The sequence below is a fragment of the Manis javanica genome, chromosome 16 (assembly GCF_040802235.1).
Source record: "Manis javanica isolate MJ-LG chromosome 16, MJ_LKY, whole genome shotgun sequence".
Classification (NCBI taxonomy): domain Eukaryota; kingdom Metazoa; phylum Chordata; class Mammalia; order Pholidota; family Manidae; genus Manis; species Manis javanica.
Genome location: NC_133171.1, coordinates 11768305 through 11788396, shown reverse-complemented (window position 1 = coordinate 11788396; position 20092 = coordinate 11768305). Strand labels below are relative to the sequence as shown.

Here is a 20092-nt window from a genome sequence, read left to right as displayed (position 1 = left end):
GTTAATTCTATTTTAGTAAACAATGCATCAGTCAGGAACGGTTTAGGCAATGCCAGCTGTCTGTCAAATAAATGTTCTGGTTGTGGGCTTCTACTTCTAGTCAAATGTTGTCTTCCAAAGAATAGATCCTCCAGTCTTCTGACTGGGTCTGAGCCGGGTCACTGTGGCACATCTCAAGGTTCGGTCCGCATGCTGACACAGTGTCCTCGGGGTGGCAGGCCAAGCCCTGATGGTTGAGGGTGGGAAGAGGGGAGCACTGATGGGGTGACAAGGAGCTTCTGAGTCAGGGTGTGTCCATCCTCCCGGACAGAAGCCTGAGACCAATCTTACTTGTCAGTCTGGCCTCAGAACAGGAAAGATGGGGAACTCACAGCTGAGTCAAGAGCCACTGAGGGGCGTCTGCTATTGGACCCGTCCGTCCCAAAGGGAAGCGCGCTCCCAGGCCAGAAGTATGAACAAAAGTGGAGTTGTAAACTGATATCCTTCAAAACCACTAAATCTGATAGGCCTTCTCTTCCATTTGTCAAATCTGTATTTTGGCTCACAGAGAACTGCATGTGACTGTGAGCCAGGCTAGCTGACCCAGAATCGGGCTACTTGTCCATTCTACTCAGAGTGGGCTTTACAGTTACTGAGGATGATACTTAGGAAGATTTACTTTCAGCACAGCAAAATGAGCAGGTAGACAAATCCTCTTCCCCCAAAGCAACTATTATGCTAGACAGAAGAGTAAAGAATGCACTGGTGAGAAGGCACCAGCGTCACTGAGAAACTCACTGATGGGTGTTTTCTGTCCCTTGGGGCTGAGAGTGTTTGCAGGACTGGCTACAGAACCGGAATTTGATAGCAGTGGGGATGATAGGGCACCGAAATAAGAAAGGCACACTGGCAGCGCCTGGCTGTTGGCAGCAAGGTGGTCACGCTTACTGGAACAAGCAGCAAGCAAGAGCTGCTTCCAGGGAGCCCTGCGCATAATTCTCGTGGGGTGAAATAAAAAAGCAGGCAGGAAAGGTATTGCTTAACTTGTGCAACCAAGTTGTGATCCCTTGTCCAGTTTTTGGAATTGGGAAAGTTCTCAGTCTTGGAACCATTGATAGCAGGAGCAGCTGGTATCTAAGGGTAAGCAGCTGGTGTGTCATTTGTGTATGGTACTGATTCCCCCAGTCCTTGCCTAGATGGACCTAGGACCATTTATGTGGATGATCCCTACTGGAGAAAGGAGAAGATTCAATCATTTCAAGAAGTGGTGGACAAAGGGCTTGAGTTAATCTCGATCCCTAGGACCTAAAGTGCCACCTTGGCTCTCATTTTAGAATGGGGATCTCTTGAGGGTCAAATCATAAATGAAGTCCTGGCTCTGGTCTGACTCACAGTTCATTCACTGTGTCCAGGGACTATCACATCATTCCTTTAAGCTCCTAAGTGTATAATTAGGATAGGCATGCTTGGTAATTGGAATGACTCTCACATTTCTCCTTTCGCCTGTGGCCTAAGATCCTATAGATGTCCAACTGGATGCCTCCAAAATGGCCCTTATCCTATTCAGGAAAGTAAATCACAAATAATATTGTCTCTGCAATGATTGAGATTAGTGTCGCCTATAAAGTCTTAAAGAGTACGTGGTCTTGATTCCCATCACATCTACACTGAATTCACATGTCTGGCATCAGCAAAGCTAGTTGGGCTTTTCCACAGTAAAATGAAATTAGACTAAAGGAATCTTATTGGTGAGAGGATAAAGTGATCTTCAGTGAATTTTACTGAGCAGGAAACGGAGGCCTAGAGAAGAGCAAGGCAACCTCAAGGCCACTCAGTCAGCTGGTGGCAGAGGCAGGACAAGAGCCCCTGACCCACTACAGTCACCACCGCATCTCAGTTCTATTCCTGGCATGTTGCTCGAATCTCATCTTGAGCTAAAATGAGGCTTCCCTGTAGAAAGGAAGGAACTAACACATTTGTGCACTTGTTAGTCTTTCCAACAAACCTACACACAGAAATGATCGTTCTTTATAGAGCAGAGTTTCCTTATCTCAGTACCGTTGACATTGGGGCTGGACCATTCTTTGTTCTGACATGTTGAACAGTATCCCTCACCTCTATCTGCCAGATGTCAATAGCAACCCCCAGAAATTGTGACAAGTATCTCCAGACATTGCCAAGTGTTCCCTGGGAGGGTGCAATCATCCTGGGCTGGCAGAAATTGAGTCTCCTAAACAAGCCCTGTGGTCAATACGTGGTGGTACAGGATTTGAACTTGAGTCGTGGTAACCCAGAGCTCATCCTTTTCCACCAACACTCTCAGAAGTGCCACAAGAACAGCAGAGTTAAAGGATGGGGTTTGTCAAGAGACTTGAGCTGTAGCGACAGCCAGTGAGCTCTAGGGCCCCGCTTTAGACATTGTAACTCCAGAGCGGTCTCATCTGGATTCACGTACGTGTGGGGGATGTAGGCCACGTCATGAGCTGTCCTCGGTCTGTTCATTCATCTGCTTAGTTGTCTCCTTCCCTCCCTCCCTTCTACCTTCTGTCCACATTATGAGTTAAGAGGAAACTAGATTCTAGGCAACGATCATCACAAAAGCAGGACAATCAGACATCAGGTGGCTCCCAAATGCAAGGACGCCAGGAACACCACAATCAGAGGATTCTTTCCAATGACTCTGAAGCTGCATGTGATCAAGCTTCTAGATACAACTGCCTCTAGAGAGAATTTGGAGAAAGGAAAAGGGGTAGAAAAACAGAGGCATGGAGTCAGCAAAATTCAGACAGGACCCATCTTTCTTTTCAACAAGAAAATATGGGGGAAATCTTTAATGTAGAATAAACCACATTGAGACTTGAGTGACCAAATAAGCAATCACAAAGTATGGACTTTTTTGGTCTTTATCCAAACAAACACATATTTTAAAATTCACGAGTGAGTTGGAGAAATGTGAAAAATGACAGGATAATTGTTGACACTGAGGAAACATGAACTTTTTGGTGTGGTGATGATTATTGTGGCTATTTTTAAAAAAGGACATGTACGTATTTTTGAAAGTTACAGATAAAATGATATGATTCTAGTAATATGCTTCAAAATAATCCAGGGAAATATAAATAAATAAACTCAGGAATACAAAAAAAGAAAATCAGCTATGAGTCCTTTATTGCTGGTGGGTGATGGCAGAGGGGAATTCGCTGTACATCCTCTCTACTTTTGTTTATGTTTGCTTCCTTCCAGAACAGAGATGTGAAAAAGAACTGAGGCAGGCAGACTGTGTACAAACAAAGGCATCGGTGGTGGGTGGCGTGGGGGGGGACGCCCTGTCTGTGGTTACAGGCTCTGCAGGGCCTGGCCTGCTGGTGTCCTGTGCCCTGGTATGCAGCTCTGAGCAGCCAGATGGCGGCCTTCCTTGGTGCTGACCCACACCAGAGGCCAGGCTTCCCTCCTAGCTCTACATCCCCTTGGCCCTGCACTTTTGAGGCCTGTGAGACCGTACCACCCCAAGGACCAAACATGCAGGCAGGACCATGTGTGACAAGAGGGTCTGGTTAGGAGCTCAACCCCGGGGCAGAGCAGCATTCAGAGCAGGGGCCACTGCACAACATGTGCTCTTGGGCATGTCATTCAAATTCTCTGTGATCCAGAGTTCTCACTGCAGAAGTTGGACCAAGAAGAATAACCCAGGGTGGCAGACACCACTGAAACACCACTTCCACTCCTGTCCACTGAGGGCCTTCTGCATGCCAGGTGCTGCCCTCAGCAACAGGACATGGCAGTGAGCAACTAGACCAGGATCTTTGCTCAAAGCTCAGAGGCGAGAGCAAGAGACAAGCAACAAATAACATTAGTAAGCCAAATACATGATATGCAAGGAGCCTAAGCTCTTTGGAGAAGAAAAAATCCTGTTCTTGGTAGGTAGATATAAACTGTGTACATGTTGTGGGATGCACTGGACAGGGGGCATGGTAGAAATTTTAGGTACTGTAGCCTGTGAAGGTGACAATTAATGAGTTTCTCAAGGAAAGGAGAAAAGGAGGGAAGGGAACAGCCACAGGAGAAAAAGAATCAGGCAAAGAAAGCAGCGCGAAGTGCTAAGGTCCAGAGTGGGCCAGGCCTGACGTGTTCGTGTTTGACATCAGCGTGGCTGGAGGAGAAAGAAGGAAGGAGAGAGGTAGGGGAGGAGGTCAGAGAGGTGGGTGGGCTTCTATAAGGCAGTTGTGTACAGTGCCCAGCAGATGCCAACGCACAGCAGCTGCTCAAGGAAAGGGGCTGCCCCTGCTGTTTAAAGATGTGTGCTGCATCAAGTCAAGGCTGGAAGTGAGGAGACAGTGGAGAAAATGTTCCTTATTGGGGGTTAGCAGATCAGAAATCCCTTCTCCAGGGCGGCCCAGGGATGTTTTGGACCACAAATGACTGCCCACTGTAGGCCCTGCTGGTCAGTGAGGGCTCCTGTCCCCTGTCCCTGCACAGAGGAAATGCCTTGTTATTACCAATGTGTGACATAAATGGGAATTCTCAGTCCCCACCAGGTTGACCAGTGAAGCCATGGGCCCAGTCACCTACACACTCCTGTCCTTTAGCAGTGCCTGTACCCGACCAGTTGGAGACAAAGCAGGTTCGAACCAGCTTTACAGCAAGCACGTGAGGATGGACGTTTGCAGGCCCACTTTACCTCCTTCCTTTTTCACATCTATTCAAGAGACTAGTATCCCAAATCATGTATGGTGCAGTAATAGGGCTTTTCTAGAAAATCAGTTGGATGGAACAGAAAGACGTTTATGCAGATGTCCGTGAACTTTGCCAGCCATTGGGCCTCTACAGCTGAGGCTTCAGATGTCGTTGTTTGTGCTTTTGTTTTAGACATGTCACGGGCAGATTCTGAGGGTGTGGGCATCTTAACCCGTCTCTTTCTGTCTGAAAAAATGCTCTGTGGTGGCAGGCTCCCCAGTGTTGCCACCTCATTGTACACCGGGGAAGCTTCTCAGGTGCTTCAGTGAGAAGTTTGCAAGGCTAACTTCCTGCTGTGCTCACAGGACCCAGAGGAACTGCCCTAAGATTGTCTATTTAGAAGACAATCCTTGAGACCCTTCCAAGCAGAGTGCCTGATGGGATGGCCTATAGCGGCCATCTGCCCAGACTGGCCTCAGGAGCTTGGTTCCCGAATGGAGGGCCAGCACCCCCATGTCACTTTCCCACCTGCCGGTCTTACTGAAATCATCTGATTGTCAGGCCCGGGGGACACCATCAACTGTGCTGAATCAATCACTAGTGTGCCTGGGCAGGTGGGGGCAGAGGGAATTACTTAGATTCACATTCTCATTGACTCATGTCCCTAACTAGAGCTATGAGGAAGAATGGTCAGGAGTAAAATTCTATGTATTTTCACACTTAGACACCACAATACTGAAATTTCGTGTGTAGAGGGCCATTCCTGTGTCAGGGCTTTCCTAATGTTGCCCATACTGTCTTTTAAAACGCAGCACTCCTAGGACAGATAACTACTATATGGCATGAATCCATCAGTGATTTAATACATTAATCTGTCTTTGTCTTTTTCCCTAATGGGGGGGCTGAAAGGTAGAAGGTAAGAAGGGCAATTCTATGGTTTAGTAGGAAAAACAAGCAAAGGGGCTAATTCAAGAGTAAGGACACTTGAATTCAAATTCAGAACTACCCCAGTTGGGGGTCAAAACCAAAATTTGCCTTCATTGAAATTTTTTCCAAGAACTGACATTTCTTTTGAGTCTTCCTTAACCAAAAGAACTTTAGGCGTAAGACTGTAGAACCTCAAACAGGGTCTAGGCTGGAGGACGGAGCAGGCTGCACAAAGGGAGGGGACAAGCCTGAAACAAGGGCTTGTTTTAGGATTAAGAGAAGTAAGGTGCTCGCCTGAGGTGTGTGTGTTATTTTGATCTGGGGGTGTGGATTGTTCATGAGACTGTGTGTGTGTATGTGTGTTGGGGAGTATGTGGGTGATGTGTGCGTGTTGGGTGTATATAGGGTTGTTTTGGGGTGGAGTGGGGTGTAGTGTATGTGTAAACTTCTCTTCCCTTTAATAAGGCCATTGGCACTGGAAATTTTGCTCTCAGCTCCCTGGGGTTCTTGGGCAACAAGGAGGAAGGACATTGTCGTGGGAGAGGCCACGGCACTGGGGCTGTTTGAACTCTAATCCAGAACAGCCACGTTCTGTCAGCCTCAAGGATTCAATGTGAAACCTCTCATTTCTCTTAAACTGCAGGCCAAAGGGATTTTTTAAAAAGCAAGAAAAATCAACACAGATGTTCAGAAACAGGCCACAACACTGGGCCAAATGGAAAGCTGCTCTGATCTTGGGAACAATGAGTCACCCCACAAAAGGAGTTCTTTTTTGGGAGAAATGATACCCACAAACAGATTCAAGTCAGCCCTCTGCAGGTTAGAGGGTTTTTCAGGAACCCTGGGATTGTTTTTCACAATAGAATTCCCAGAACCTATGTGGGAGAGAAACACCCTGAATGTAATGTAAATGGTAAAATAAGAATATTTTGTATTTGTAATCATTTGAATGTTAATTTGTTTTTATGGGAACAGCCTTTCATTCATTCATCCCTTCAGTCAATCAACAGACATTTATTAAGTGTTTTCCAGTGTGCAGGCATGAAGATACAGACAAATACAGCATAGTCCACGTCATTCATTCACCAGACATTTGTCCACAGTGCAGTGCTGGCTGTGGGGAATGGCAGGATAAGGCAAGATGCATCTCCGCTCCCATAGAGCTTCCATTCTAGCAGGGAATTCAGACACCAAGTAATTACTTAAGTGTCACTAAGAGAAATCTGGGGGTCAGGCAAAGATTCTTAGAGAAAGTGACAAGTACTAGGGGATCTGGAAATAGCAGCCAAATAGAGCAAAGGCTGGTGGAATGGGCGAGAGTGGGAAAGGATGATTCCAGATACGGCAATACCCTGTAAAAAAAAAAAAATGTGCCTTTGCTCTATTTGGCTGCATAGAAAGGAGGGCGCTGTGCGCGGAGAACTGAAGGGCATGTCTGCTTGCTGGAGTGTAGAGGGGAGGGGATGAAAAGATGCTGCCAAGTAGGCAGGGCTGGGTCAGGCAGGGTCTCAGAGGTCATATTCTATATTCTGTCTGTGCTAAGATAAAAAGATTTCTCTCTTGAAGATGAGCTTTTGTTTCAAAGTCATTGGGATAAATACCATGAAGGGACATGTCCTAATCTAACAGAGATATTGTACCCATTATGGATATAAGCATGTGTGCAATTTCTCAACTGTTAAAGAGAGGAGTCAGGGAAACCTGAATCTATTTTATAATAAATAGAATTATATGAGTGTGATTGTACTTTTTTTTTTTTAAATCCTGTGGCTGTACTGCATTAGTCAACAAATTCAAAGACACAAATGAGGAAGTGTCATATCACTTTTGCCAGCAAATCACTCCAGGAGGGAAACTTCTACTCAAAACCTGCCCTGACTGGATTCACTAGAGGCCCTGATAGTCTGGCGGCATTATTTGGTTTGATCCATGGATGGGGTCTGTGAGCTTCAGAATTTCTTCTAAAAGCCTGTTATACACACACTCTGACCTCTGTAAGAGTTCAACACATATTGTATGACTGCATGTATTACTATCACTGGATCTTTTTCAGAGCAGTGCCCTCATTTTGCCATCTTTTTATAACCAAGTCATCATAGAGGTACCAGACACCTTGATCTGGGTGATGGCCCTTTATTTCTCTGCTCATATCCATCCATGGTCGAGCTCTGGTTCCAGTCCAGTCTCTGAAGACCCTGGGCTTATTCTCTTTCCTTTCCCCAGGCCAGAGAGGCTCTAAATTGACTCTGGTATTAAAAAACACCGAGGGGGTAGAAATGAAGTGTGTACTACATCTCTGAGCACCTAAAATCCAAGATAACCAGTTGCTTGAGATCTGGGGATTGCAGATATAAATTGTCAGAAGAATTAGGATGGTTGCTATGGGCAGCTCCTCAGCTCATGTCTCTAAGGAGATGGTTTGTACATTGTTCATGAGTTTGCAAGAGCTTTAAAAATAAAAAACTACAGTGTTCATGAAATCCAGAAAAATCTAGACACTAAATAATCTGAATATGCACTTCAAAAAGGTGGCAGAATAAAAAAGCTTTTAATTTTTCTTTATTTCCTCACTATTGAAAAAGTCCTTGATCAGCTGAGTACAGATGAAAGGTTCTTAGATTTAATCAATCATCTGTTTTTAGTGAAATTCATGAGGTCTGAATCTTATCTCAATTATTTACATTTTTTCATTATTGTCTCTAAATGTTTTTCTCTGTTATTAATGAATAACTAATAAGCTAGAGTTTTTTAGAGCATTTGATATGCATTGTTTTATTTGATGACTAGAGCTTAATGTTAAAAGTAACCAGAGAAGTCTTTTAACTTTAACCTTAAACAATTTTGATAAAATATTATTTTTATGGCAATTACCTTTATTAATATTGTCTTCACTTTTTCTTGAGAGTTGCTATTGCAAAATGGTTAAAAGAATATCCCAGATTTCATTAGGAAAAAGACCAGCAAACTAATTGAAAAATGGGCAAAAGATATGAATAAGCTCAAGGAGAAGAGAACATAATAAACAAAACAAACATATGAGAACTTATTATCAACCTCATTGATAGTAAGAGAAATGGAGATTTAATGAAATATCTTTTTTCACCTATAAAATGGGCAAAAATTCAAGCATACTTAACAGCACATTTTATTGGTGAGGCTGTTAAGAAATAGACATTTACTCAAATTACAGAAAGACATGCAAATTGGTTAATTAATATAGAAGGGAATCAATCAATATTAAGAAAATTATAAAACACCTATTTTTTGACCTGACAACCCATTTTCTAGAAATGTGCCCTACAGATACACCAACACAGGGGAAAAGAGGGACATCAAGATTATTCATGGTAACACTGTGTAAGTAGCAAAAATTGAAACAATCTAAGTCCCATCAATACAGAACTGATTCAATAAATTGTGGCACATCCATAGGATAGCAGTAGACATAAAGTATGACATGTGTATGTATAAAACAATGAGAAGGCTTTTTAGGAATTGATGTGGAAAGATCTCCAAAACAGGTTATTAACAGGGAAAAGCAAAGTGTGTGTAGCATCCTGCCTTTTGTGTAAGAAATGGAGAAACACAGGAACATATATTCACTGTTTTGAATTTGCATTTAAAAAGTCAAAAATGATATATAAGAAACTAATAGAAGTTGTTACTTACATTTTGAAGTTGAGGTTGGGGTGGACAAAGAAGCAGGCAGAGTAGGGTGGGCATAAGACTTTCCACAATGTGCCTTTTTATTTTTTATTTTGTATAGTTGACCTTTCAGGTTGTTTTGATTTTTGAATCAGTTAAATGTATTATCTATGTAACCAGAAATTTAAAAATAGAGGATGGACTCCAGAATTAGCTTTCCTGGTTTCAAATCCAGGGTCTTGCACTTAGCAGATGTGTGACCTTGGGCAACTTAGGCTTCCTATGATTTATTTCTTCGAGTGCAAAATGGGAGTGATAATAAGTATACCTAAACTGTGAGTTTAGGATTAAAAGAGGGTAGTTCTTGGAAAGCATTTACAGGAGTGTCTGGCACATATGAAGCATATAATACATGTCCACTATAATTGTTTCTTATCCAGTGATTTACTGGAAGAGGAGCAAATCGGTTTGAAAGAATATTAGGATTTAAAACATCAGTTATTACGTTTGGAAAAGATTTTAGAATTATATTTTCTAAAGCAGAATTAATCATATTTTGAGAACTAAAACTAACTATGATTTTATGAGGAGATACATGGATGTATTTTGCATTCAAATTGGAATTGCAGTGCTCAGCACAAATGAGTAGCTGCCTTATGAGGCTTTGTTAACTAAGAGGCCTGGAGCTTGCTGAACATTCATAATGACACCATCTTTTGTTTTTATATTATATGATACCATCTTCGATTGTATATCACTTAACATGTATACATTGTCTCACTGGGATAGTCCACCCAGGTGTGACTCAGCATTTTAGGTGGATATTGGGAAGTATAATGGTAAAATGTTTGAGAACAAGTCAGGGAAAGTAATTTCCAGTGTTTGAGCTAATCACCAGCATCTCTGTTGGGCAGCTTCCCAGCAGATGCTCGAGGACTAAAGATGGCCATAGGGAATGTTTGTTTAGTAATTCAATATTTCTTATTTCAGTTGATCGTGTACTGTGCTGGGCACTGGTGACCCACGATGCATAGGATATGATGGTACGTTGGCCCAGGAAGGACAGGTGTGTCAGCAGGTAACTAGTGGAAGGCTCAGCGCCATGATGAAGACATGTTATAAGGCTCAGGGGCAGAGGGCTGCAGCAAAGTCTTCTCGGAGGAGCAAGCATCTTGGTTTGGTTCAAGTGGAAGCTCATCACCATAACATGAAAGAACAAAGACTTTGGAATCAGGTGGCTACAGTTTTGAATCACTCAGGTAGGTTCATTATTCTCTGTGAGATTCAACTTCTTCATCTGTTAAATGGAATAATAATTCACCTTGCAAGGAAGTTACCAGAATTAGAGATAATGTGTAAGTAAAGCAGCTAGGACGGAGTCTAGCATACAGCAGGTGTTCAATGGACGGTAGCAGTAACAATGACAACCCACAGGAATGGAAAGTCCTTGGGGACAGGGATTTTTGCTGATTTATTTTCTTTTGCATTCCCCTGGTTACAATGGCACTTAATAAATATATTTCATAGTAAATGGGGGTGGGGGAAGGACACTATCAAAGGAAGCAGCTCGTGGAGGCTGTCAGGAGATCAGGCAGGCGCCCATGTGCGCTTGTGAATGTGCATGTGCGCACGCGCACAAGAGAGACGCGGTGGGGCGGTCGAGGAGGCGCTTTGTTGATACAAGTTTGAGAAAGCTGATCCTGCCATCAGGTTGATCTGAGATTTGAGGAGGATCCATCCGTAGAATTACTTTTTATAATGCCAAAATATTTACTTACGGAAAGAGAAGAAAAGGCCTGACAGGAGACATTGGGATTTCATTCTATGGCAAAAAAGAGCCATAAATGTTAAATTCGCTTGAATTAGTGCAGCCTGAGATTTAAGTAACTGTATTTGGATTTATGTTCTCCCTCTTCCTGTAAAACATGGACTTGTTTGGGGGAGGTAATTAAATCCACAGAAGCAATCTGCATATTTTGCATCTCCACGGTTCAGTGGTGCCTAATAACCAGAATATCTCAGGCCTCAGGTCCCCGAGGCAACTGTACTCTGCTGCGCAGCAGTCGTGGCCGGGCTGCTTTGAGCTTTTATAAAATCCCACATGACCTGAAACTTGTTTCTGTGACTTCCCAATGATGTGTGAAGTGCTCAGGTAACTGCATTTTGATGGAGGGTTGAGTCAATCTTTGAATAAACTTTAGAGAAAAGGGAGGCTAAAGGTGAGAAAAGTTAAGTAATTCCTGACTTTCAAAAATAATACTGAGGAAAATTCTCTGGTTCCAGAAATGTGGTGGATACATAATCTGAAATCCCTCCAACTACCATAACTCTAGGTGCTAGGAAAATGTCGGCACACCGCCTGCTGAGTGTGGGGCTGAGCTTGCAGGAAAGCCTGAAGATGCTTTCAGGGGTCAGATGGGCAAAGGGGCTGAAAGGCTGAACAAGAAGTCTGGATCCTACCTTGAAGCCATCAGAGGCTGGCAAGTGGCATCCCAGGGATTTGAGGTGGCTGCCCAGAGTAAGGGAAAGGGCACTGATGCTGCAGACCCCCACGTCCTGGCCAGGGCCACATAGGATGGCCAGCTCAGTGAGCAAGTAGAACAACAGAAATCTGTGCACCAGCAGAGAGTGATACCCCAGCTTCTGTCTTGTTGGGGTCTTGGGCTGAACAAAATCTCCCCTGGGAATCCCTAACACTGGCCCTGCATCGAAAAGGAAGCTACAACAGATTCGACCTTAGGGTAAAAGAAAATTATCAGAGATTTTTTAAAAGTCACTAAATAATAAGGAAATACACAATTCTGAGATTACATAACCCCAGTCACCATCTCAATGTATTAAAGCAAAAGCTGACAGGTGTCCAAGGGGAAAATGGAAAATCTACTGGCTGTTACCCCTCAGTTATAAATTCTGAGGGAGGCACTTTGCAGCTTTGTTCACTGTTTACCCTGAGGGGCTGGAACACAGCTGCTTGATTAACAGCTGTTGGAGAAATTGGTAAATGATGCCTAAAAAGAAGTCAAGACTTTTGCTCTGGCCTTTCTGTAGCCACTTACAGACACAACAGAGAGTTCCCATCTTGGGGGGGCGTATCACCAGAGGTCAAGCACCCGCATCCTAGAGGAGTGTGATCTTTGTAAGAAAAATTCAGGTTCCCAAATGGCCAAATTAATCCTCTGATTTTGTGGCTTATTTGAGCTTAGAATAATTGTAGGTGATCCCTGTGTTCAAGGCAGTGACAATTTGGGCGTTTTACCTGTGTAGGGTCTGGCACAGAGCACACACACATGACCCTTCAGGAGTGAAAGGTTCCGGAGCACAGCAAAACCGTTTCTAGCCATGCAACTAAGTCAACCATCTTGCCTGTATGCAGGGAATTCTTTATCTCCAAGGTAGAAAATCACATTCTAGCCAAGCACCCATGGAACATTGCCTGAAATTGACTACACACTACCCCTGGATGCAGACCTCAACAAAAAATTAAAAATTATCATCACACGAACAAAGTTCTTAGCAAACATCTGGTTTGACTAGAAATTAACAACAAAACCCACCACCACCATCACATGAGGAATGACTATATTTCTGTGGTTTCCTCTGAATCTTTCCTCCATTTCTTTTCTCTTCACAACTGGGCTCTGCAGGTCCAGAGCAATGGAGAATATGAGAGGCAAAATGCGCGTGCTTGTCCAGAGGCTTTAAAGGAAACAGCATATGAAATGTGTAGATAATTGCAGAATGTGTATAGCTGTGCTCCTTAGGTTAAGGAATTTCCCCTCTACCTCTATTTCCCGAAGAGTTTTAATCCAGTAGTGTTGAAATTTATCAAATTGAGGTCTGACAAAGCTAAGTGGTGGCATATATGAATGCATTACTTCATTCCCTGTCTTTTTCAGTTTACTTTAATTCTTTCACAATTGAAAAAAACCATGCTTTTCAACAACAAATCTCCATTTCAGATGTCCTTAACAGTGACAGGTATAGAACATCAGCCCCATCAAATAATTTTAGACAAATTATGTTGAGTAACAAATTTGTTCAGAAAAAAAGAAACTTGAGCTCAAACAATCTTTGACCTTATTTCATGATAATATAGGTCATATATTACATTAAGTGCCTCTAAATTATCATACATCTATCTCCTGAGTATTAGTTCGTGGCCAACAGGTTTATATTTTGATGTGTTTCACTTACTTTCTAGTAAAATGTGGCCTTTTATGAAATTATGTTCACAGCACATGTATCTTACTTTGTATGATATGAATAATAATTATTACCTGTAAATGAAATTATACTATTAACATTATTTGTTACACGTCAACTCTACTTGCAGAACAATAGTTAAGAGTATAGACTCACTTGGGTTGAAATAGCAGCTGGGTTGCTTACTGGCTATGTGCTATGTAAGTCACTTTGCATCTATGGGCCTTTACTTTTTCATTTTTAAAATGGGAATAATCATGGCACCCAGTGTGAACACTATTGTGAGGATTATGAAGAAGGCCTACAGATAACCTATAGTTAATAAAAGAGCCCAGTTCTTTAAGAGCACTTACTAAAAAGGTAGGCACTATGTCAAGTGCTTTACTTATATTATCTCCACTAATCCTTCAATATTATGAGGTAGACACACTATTATACCTATTTTACAGATGAGGTAATTGAGCCTAGAGAGAGGAAAATTATTTTAAAGTTTTGTGGTTGTTTAATATTTGCCCTTACAAATTGTTGCTCATATATAGATCTGTTTGATGCTGTATTCTTGATTAGAAATACAGCCCTTGATTTTATCATTGTTCCCATGAGAAAATATTATCTACCTTGCAGTGATTTATCTACCTATTTATGGCGGTGCTTGGGGAATGCACTCTAAAGCAAAACACAAAATGAAATGAAAAATTTGTTAAATATATTAAAGTGAAAGGAATTCCAAAGCCAGCAGGGAGCTGAGAGTCAGGACCCTTGGACTTTATTACTGTCTGCCTCTAATCGCTATCTGAAAGTTACAAGCTGATGCACATAACAAATAGCTTCTTTTTTATCTGTGTAATCGTGGCTTGAGAACTAGAAGACCGAATCCTTGTTCCTGTTGCTTGATTTCACTGACTTCAGATTTCTTACTCATTGCCTTAGTGGACTCAAGCCAGCAATCTCAAGGTTCATTTCTTCCTCTAAAATTCTCTGTATCAGAAAAGTGATTCCCTTTATCAGAAGTTGTATATCTTAAAGATTTTAGAGACAATCAGGTGCTAGCAGTGAAGAAATATCAATGTCTAAAAAAAGTTTACAGACTAATTTGGGGAGTTTCCTGCTCAGAGACACCTACAACTTTCTAGGTTTTTCTATGTTGTGTTGCCATGTGTTTGTTTATATGATACAGACATTGGGGAAAGATTTTCCTTTTTTAGGAAAGATAAGAACATGTTACTTTTACTGTGCTTGATTTTCTTTTAAATAAAAAATAAAAAGATTACTTTCATCATCATGGTTGATACTCCTATTCTGCAAAATCCTGTATTCATACTACACAATTTGGAAAACATTTGGTAACAGATGGCGTAAACCAATCCAGATGAAACTCATTATTCAATCAGATTAACGTCTTTCCTTGGCAGATGATATGAACTCTCCAGCATTCCAATTTGTTACAACTTTAATCAGTTTGGACCCCCTTGGTTTTAAAGCATCTATGTCAGGAACTGTCACATTTAGGAAAAGATTTGAAATCTCTCTAAGTCCAAATGAAAAATGTTTTAACAGAGATCTAGAAGGAAAGAAAATTTGAGAAGAATGGATATACAACAAAGACAATGCATTCAGAAATTTCTGATTTTGCGTCTGCTACAAATCCTGACTTCATCTGGGGTGCAGGCCAACAGTGCGTGCCATCTAAGTCTCATTTATCCCAACTGTAAAGGGAGGATAATAGCTATTTATATGCCTTGAAGGCATAAGGTGGCGATTAATTAGTTAATGTGTTCAGTATGCTTTGAAGTGCTAAGTGCTATTAAGCTTCATTTAGATTAATAATTTTATGAACTCAGGGTTCTTTTCACCAGTTGGGAAGTTGGGATCTCTTGATCAGATTTTTCAAATTGCAAAGCAGTCTTGATGCAAAGTCCTTCTCAAAATGGGTCCACACTGGTATTTGCAATTAAAAAAAAAAGTTAAACACTTGAGCAATCACATCTGAGTGTGCAGGGCAGAACAATCTATTTGTGATAGTGCAGGTAAATATTAGTTCCTTTCCCCTTTTTGCTTGATTCCCTCTCCCCTAGTCTCCTATCTCAATATCTGCTGGAGTTTCACAGTCTAAAGTTGGAAACAGAAACTCAAGGTAATGGCGTTTCCAAGCTCAGGATCCATGATGAGCAGACTCCAGGTGGAGAGGCTAAACAGAACTGGTCCTGGGGGGACTCAGGTGGGCGTGGCCATCTGGGCTGGCTGCTCGTGCCGCCACCAGCACTGTGCCACCGTGTACATAACAGAGGCCTGAAATTATGACCTGTGCCCGGGTGAAGAATATTAGTGGCCTCAAAAGGGCTTACTCTACGGAGCTTGTTTAAAACAAGACCTGGAGTGGCGTCCATGTGTGTGTTTGCTTTTAGGGGCTTCCTGGGAGTTGGGTGAAGGGTGAGTAGAGGGACCAGGTGAGGGCTGTGGGGATAGTCGGTGTCCATCAACTCTCACTGTGCAAGCTGCCTGGCTCCAATCAACCCCCAAGTCCTGCTGTGCCCCAGCCCCCAAGGTAAACCTCCCTTAGGGGTGGTCAACAGGGGTCAGGGCCGGGACCTCAGGTGCAGCAGCAGAGCCCAGTGATGTGGGGAATCTGTCCTTGCCGGCCTTAGTGGTCTGTCCTCCTTCTGCACCAGGCGGTGGGCTGAGGAATAATGCCAATTCATCAGAAAGTGTGGAAAGGCTATTACAGGAAAAGAAAGCCGATGGATTCCATATCCTGGGGAATCTGAAGGCCCTTTGGCTTAGAGGAGAGCTCCACTGGGCATTCAGGCCTGTCCTTGCTCATCCAGCCTAGGAGCCGCACAATGTCCTGGGCAGCAATGTCAGGAAATTGTTAGGGACAGAAGTTCAGCTTTCATTAAAAAAAAAAATTTGCTAAAGGAAATGATACTCAAACAAACCTTGGTCCCATTTTTCCTTTCCTTGATTCTTTGACTTGGTTCCTTTACACATACCTTTCATCTTTGTGTCTCTTTTGAAGTTGCATGACATGTACTGCTTATCTTTTGTCTTGATTATATTTAATCAGCATTTTCTACATCAGGATATGGGGAAAATATTTTCTATTTTTTAATTTAGTACTAGCATGGCTTTGATATAAGATAAGACACCCCTGATTGATTTGCATTCCCTGGTGGGTAAACACTTCTGGTACATATAATAAATGTGTCATAGAAATAACATGGGGAACAGAACCACAATATACTGCTGGACCTTTTCTGAGGACGGTGCTGGGCTATTTCATGCCAGGCCTGCCCCATGGTGCTAAGTGGAGGGTTTCCTGCAGTCTGACTGGAAGGCCTGACTTTCTGGCAGTGGCCAGCCATATTGCTCCAGAGTAGTTGGTGTGTTTTTAAGAAAGGGGTAGAATGAATTCTAAATGGGACCGAAAAGACCCCACATCAGTACCTAAAGGTCTGAGGCATCACGAACAAGAGTCCTTTTTAACCTACTGTATTAAGTAAATTTTGTGGAGGAACAATTTGCTACAATTGCATACATTTCAAAAAGTCTGTAACTGTTAGAAATAGATCTGAAAAGGATATTATCACTTATCAGAAACAGAAATTAACATAATATCTTTTGCAAAGAAGTGAAAATATAGAAATTACTTTGGAAAAGGAGTTTAGTGAGTAGAACTCCTTTTTCTTGCTGCCTTTCCAGGCATTGTGCAAAACATCTATGTTGTTTCAAGCCTTGCATAGTTAAGTTCTAAAATTATTAGCATTGAATTTCCTGCCTTGCTAGATTTAGAATTATTAAGCCAGATTAAATTGTTTTGATTAGTAATGAATAGACCAAATGTCTTTAGAAAGCCTTTCCCCAACAGCTGCTGACCCCCTCTGATACCCATCGCCATTTCATCCCAGAATGCGTTTCTTTCTCTTGTGGTTCTCACTCTTGCATTGATGTCTTGATTGGACATTTTTAATTCTGGGTAAAATATGTCCTCATCACTTGAAATATTACATATGCTGAAAGCAAGAAGCTTTCTTTTCAGTTTTCTAACTGTTCCATTATTCATCCCTGTTGCAGATACATTTGTAACCTAACTTTCTGTTTAATTTCTGCCCTTTCAGAGGGCAATTATATCTGCTTTCTGTTTGTACAGTTATTAGGAATATTAGGAAGATTGTAAGCTTCTTGAGGACAGCAACCCTTTGTAACATTTTGTTTCATATTCTGCACAGAACTTAACACAATGTGGACCAGAGACATTGAGCTTAACTGCACAGAGACATGAGGGCCACCAGGAGGAGGCGGTGAGCTTGCCCCTCTGGCCAAAGGGCACCTCCAGGTGACGTCTCTTACCTCACATCGTGACCTCTGTAACTGTGACAGAGTTGAGTGATGGCTGCACCCACCCCAGAAAAACATGAAATCCCAGGGGAGCCTGACAACAAACTCAAAGCTTATCTGAAAAAGCTGTCCATGTTGACCAAGGGAATGGCTTCTGATAACATTTCACTGAAACTCCACATAGACGGACCTAACGTGCCACTCCCATGAACTTGGAGTCTGAGGTAGGCTTAGTCATAAAGAAGAAAGCATGAGAACCCTCGTAAGAGTTCTCTGATGCTTTTTACTCAGTGTAGGTTGAGAACAGTGGCTGGCACACTGTTTTCTGTGAAGGACCAGTTAGTACGTATTTTAGGTTCTGTCTCTGTCACAGCTGCTCAACTCTGCCGTTGTAGCAAAGGAGCCATGGACGATACATAAATAAATGATGTGGCTCTTTCCAAGAAAACCTTATAGGACATTGAGAACCAGGCTCTGCATTTGGTCTGTGGGCTATAGTTTGCCAGCCCTTGTTCTAAAAGGACACAGTGTGGCTCTAACTCTTTGATATGGGCTTTACTCGGTAGCCAGGTTCCTGTGATGCTGGGGGCTTCCAGGGCTGCGAGGGAGGAAAGACCACAGGGGACCACCCTGGGCCCAGCCTCTGCTGCCTCGTTTCCCTCTGCACTGAATCCATTTCTGCTCATTCCCCAGAGGTTCCCAGGGCACAGCGGCTCACCGGGCTGGGAGCCTGTGTCCAGCAGAAGTGCCTCGTCTTTCTGATCGACCTACATGACTGCCCTAGTCATTGAAATCCCTCCCTGTTTGTTTGTAAGCCTAGATTTTGTTTTATGAGCTTCTGGAGCATGAAGTACGCCTTCTATAAACCAAAACTTCAGGTCTCCAAATTATAAACAAGCTGGAGAAAATTTAGGACCTCCATGTCCATGCAGAATCACCCAAGCTCACACGAATATATTTGAATCTTAAACAAATATGCTAATAGACTAAAATAATTTGAATGAAAGATGAGTGGGAAAGATAGTTGCTAAATGATTTTAAATTCAATTCTGGATGCTTATCTGAGTAGCTGTTAGTTGTGGTAGGTGCTGTGTATGGGGGTCAGCCTCATTCATCTCTCCTTCACTGTCTCAATGCTCAGGATCCTAGGAGACGAGGGAGCTGAGAAGAGACGAGTGCTGACCTTCCATGTTTCCTCCCTCACGTGCTGGCCCTTGCTTCCGCCTCATAACAATACAGCAGGAAAATCACCAACCTTTCCAGAGCAACCTTGGGGACACGACTGAAAAAGAAACATTCTGAACATGCTCTGGGAGCAAAAATGGACTCAGTATTCAAGTTCCCATCGTGGGTATTACCAAATAAATTCAGTACTGGTTTTGATCAGTTTATCTGGTTTAAGGGGTGAAACCCAGCTGAGTGTAGTACAGGATGCATGTACTAGAACTACATGGGGATCTCCCAGGACCCAGGGCAGGTGCGAGACTGAGAAAGGGCCCTGGAAGTGGGCAGGCTCTCTCCTTTCCTCCTTCCACCCCTGGCTCTCTCGCCTCCAGCTCCACATGGAGACGTCTACAGTTTCCAGCACTTCTTTGAAAACCAGCCCTCTCTGCTCACTTGTTGGTGTGGTGGTTGCAAATGGGCATCGCAGGAAAGCATCTCATTCTGAGCATCCTTACACCCCACAAAGGGTCAGATGCCTAGAAGTTCCTTTAATTAATCTTTATTAACTAGCCCCTTGATGAAATTGAATAAATATGGTATCTAGAGCTCACTAAATATTCTTTGGCTTAAACTTTACATTCCCTGGAGGGAGAAATTAAGTGGCCAGTCCTGAGCCAGCGTCTTCTATCTGCCCGATCAGCTGTGAGCTGTGATTCCTACAAATGGAGGGCCATACCTGATGTCAGTGCAACAGCTTTCAGGAGGTTCTGGGTACCCCAAAGAGTACCGGCTCTAGTGCTTCCATTTAGTCTAAACACCTAGTACTGTAACAATAAGATATCAGTTTAACAAGTGACTTTAGTCATGTCAGAGCCCAGATAACTTAGTTGGTTTCTAAGTTACAGTCACCACAGAGAAGAGATCCTCACATCTTGTATGGTGGGTAACATCTTGGCAGAAGGGGAAGCATGAACTCAACCCAGACTGATCTCTGTCATTGATTCACAAACGCCACAAGGAAAGTCATAATTGACTAAAGATAATTTGCTTATTTTTATCATGTAAGTTTAACATTGCCATACATCATGTTTCTACTAGAATGCTCTACTAGAAGTGCTTCAGCCCTAATGGCATAACGTTTGTCCCAGCTGGCCCTGGACCATCC

General features: G+C 42.7%; 1 long non-coding RNA gene across 3 annotated transcripts in view; it reads left to right on the top strand.

The window, feature by feature from the left end:
- Nucleotides 1-19835, top strand: part of LOC108387463 (uncharacterized) — an 81325-nt gene extending 61490 nt beyond the window's left edge. For 2 of the 3 annotated variants that reach the window (XR_012126389.1, XR_012126390.1), the window contains exons 2-4: nucleotides 10216-10484; nucleotides 17655-17987; nucleotides 18905-19835. This is a non-coding gene — a long non-coding RNA (uncharacterized lncRNA). Of the gene's footprint in view, nucleotides 1-6229; nucleotides 6400-10215; nucleotides 10485-17654; nucleotides 17988-18904 lie in introns of those variants that run through there. The other variant, XR_012126391.1, reaches the window with a different exon arrangement.
- Nucleotides 19836-20092: the final 257 nt, after the last annotated feature.